A 3,648-nucleotide genomic window follows, 5' to 3' on the forward strand; every position below is an offset into this window, starting at 1 on the left:
AATCATATAGGAGGGGACAAGAAACGATTATCCAGTCTTTAAGATACACCAAGATATTAATATCCTATATCTATTATTAATATATTGTAATAGATATTTGATACATCCTAAAGATTGTATAACCATTTCCAAAGGAACATGGCATAAAAATTTTCAACCAAGCAATAAAACAAAACTAGACTGAGGTGCATAAAATATGAACCATAGGCAACAGTAGCTTTCCCATAATGCCCGATTTCAAAGGCTCCTTTTTTCATGCGAGTTCCATCTTATCCATTTTATTAGCTTCTCAATCCTTATTTCTATCAATAAACCAATTTTCTTAACTTGCTTTTTGAGAATGTGGATATATCAAATCAGGTAAAAGGAAGTTGACAACATCTACAATTAGTTCAAAATCTCTGCAAACTTTTAATTCCTCAATTCCTCCTCCTTTAGCTAAAATAAGGCAATGTTTGAAAGCCTAAGACTCCACGATTGTTATTAGTATTTTTAGCCAGACCCAAAGCATAGTTGAAAATTCTTTAACCATTGTAGGAAATCATTTCCTCCACTTCTAGTTGGACCAATCTTTCCTTTTGATAAACTATGAGCAAAGTAAAATTTTATCTTTGTAAGAGTGAGTTTAACGGATTCTTTGAGAAACTTGAAGCAGACACCGGTGAGGAGGGACCTCAAGGAGATCAATCCAAACTAGTCAACAAGAGTAAACACAATGAAAACACATAGACATGATGGAGGCAATGCAGAACAGATGATTTTATTGCATGAAATTTTATTACATCTGACCGGTAACAACCGGGTTACAACATACCGACACACAAGCCTTGTAGAATAGGTCACACCGGGACCTTGAATCGAAAGATCTATCTTCTAGGCATAGTCTATCTCTAATTTATTCTAATTGATCTTCATTTTGATTACATTATAAAACATTATTACAAATATATATTGATTCAAAGGTTCTAGTCGGCCCAAAAAGGACCAAAACCCAAAGAACAAGACCTAACGTGCAAAATAAACAAGGTTGGCCTCCACCAAGAGACTCCTCCATAAAATCCAAAGGATGAAATGTAGAAGGTCAGACACATGCCAAGAAACATCAAGATCAATGCTCAAGACTCCGCAAGCTTCAAAATGAGTTTTGGTAGATCACCAAAATAGGTCTTAGGGAACCGGTGACAAAGGAACAACCAGTAACAAGAAACTATCATGGAAACCGGTAGCGATATCTTGTCGGAAAGTGATCCAAATGAGATGCGGTTTGAAAGAAAGAAAGATGATCAAGTCTTCAAGCAAAATCCTACTCCACAGTATCTGGTGAGCCAAAATCGGGACACACAGAAAGGAACACTGAAACTGCAAACAAAAAACAAAATAGAAAAGAAAATGTTTTTGGTTGATGCAAGGTTGTTGTGAACTGGGGATGCTCCTGCATTAGACATCTAGGGTTAATGAAAAAGTGAGCCTCTCACTTTGCTGGTGTTAGAGGGAAACCAAGGTGGTCTACCTCTTCCTAAGAAATCCAAGATGAATCTTCAACTAGTTTGCTCTTTCACTTCACAAGATATTCTTTGTACTGACTATTCTGGGTACTACACCCAATCATATTGTCCAAAATCTCTTCAATATGATCTGGTTCCTTCTGGGGCAATTGTTTCTCAAGGTGTGCAGCACTATCCATACTCATGAAGTTCTGCAATGTTGAATATAGGTGAAATACTTAGACTATCTGGTAGCCCTACTTCAGATGCATTTCCAGAATTGAACTTCCTCCAAATCTTACAGGGTCCAAACTTCTTCATCTGCAACTTATTATAAGTTCCAACCGGGAATCTCTCTTTTCTCAAGTATACCATCACTTCATCTCCAACTTCAAATTTCTTATGTCTCCTCTTCTCATCTGCCTTCTCCTTATATTTTCTATTCATGTCTTCCAAATGTTTTTTAACCTGAATGTGCAATGTTGGAATGTGATCTGCAAAATCTTCTTCTTTTGAACTCTTCCGGTCTTCACTGCTAATGTCTCTCAATTCTACTACTCCTCTAGGATGTACTCTAGTAACAATCTCAAAAGGTGTTTTTCCGGTACTTCTATTCACCGAATTGTTATAGGCAAACTCTACTTGTGCAAGGATCAAATCCCAACTTCCGATTTTATCTCCCACTAAACATCTTAATAAGTTGCCCAAACTCCAGTTAACTACTTCGGTCTGTCCATCAATCTGTGGATGAAAAGTAGAACTAAACTTCAAATATATCTTCATATTCTTACAAAGTGTTATCCAAAAATAGCCAACAAACTTAGTATCTCTGTCTGAAACTATGCTCTGAGGTAATCCATGCAATCTCACCACTTCCTTGAAAAATAGGTCTGCTACATGCAATGCATCTAATGCCTTCTTACAAGGTATGAAATGAGTCATCTTTGAAAATCTATCCACTACCACAAATATAGAATCATTCCCTCTCGGTGTCTTAGGCAATCCAAGTACAAAATCCATGCTTATATCCTCCCAAGGTCTTACCTGTACTGTCAAAGGTTTATACAATCCCACATTCTGACTACTACCTTTTGCAACTTGACAAACTCTACAACTTTGCACATATCTCTTAACATCCTTATGAATCTGGGACCAAAAGTATTGCTCACTAACTAATGCAACTATTTTATCAATGCCACAATGTCCAACTAAACCTCCACTATGTTTATCTTTTATCAGGTTGTCTCTCATGGAACTCTTAGGTATGCATAACTGAACTCCCTTGAATAACATCCCATGCTAAATGAAACAATCCAACCATTTTCTTCTATCAACCATAACCGGTTCTCTACATGCTTTCCAAGGTTCTGCAAAATCCGGGTCTTCATCATACAAGGTCTTCAAATCTTCACTCTCATCTCTATCAACAAATTCCTTCTCCTACTCAATGCATCAAAAAATTTGTTATATTTCCCATTTCTATGCTTCAACACAAAGATGTAACTCTGCAAGAATTCTATCCATCTCATATGTCTTTGATTCAACTTACCCCGACTGTTCAAATACTGCAAAGCTTGATGATTTGTATACAACACAAACTCCTTAGGTAACAAGTAATGTCTCCATTTCTTCAAGGCTTTAACTATGGCATAAAATTCTTGATCATACACTGAATATCTCTTCCGGGCATCATTCAATTTCTCACTGAAATATGCTACTACTCTCCCTTCTTGACTCAAAACTGCTCCTATTGTTGTTCCACTTGCATCACAATCCACTTGAAATACCTTATTGAAATCCGGTAAAGCTAACACAGGCTACTGAGTCACTTTTTGTTTCAATAATTCAAAACTTTTGTTTTCTCTGGTGGTCCACTTGAATTCCTTGCGATCTTCTCTCATGGTCTTAGTCATAGGGTTACAAACTGAACTGAAATTTTTGATAAACTTCTGGTAAAAACTAGCCATTCCATGAAATGATCTTACCTCTCCAATGATTTCTGGTGTAGGCCACTCAACAATGGCTTTCACTTTCTTAGGGTCCATCTTCAAACCATCCTCAAATATCACAAAGCCCAAATAGACTAACTCATCCTTCATGAAAGTGCACTTCTTGATATTGATCAACAACTTTTCTTCTCTCAACCTCTGTAAAACTTGTCTTA

The sequence above is a fragment of the Cryptomeria japonica genome, chromosome 3 (assembly GCF_030272615.1).
Source record: "Cryptomeria japonica chromosome 3, Sugi_1.0, whole genome shotgun sequence".
NCBI lineage: Eukaryota > Viridiplantae > Streptophyta > Pinopsida > Cupressales > Cupressaceae > Cryptomeria > Cryptomeria japonica.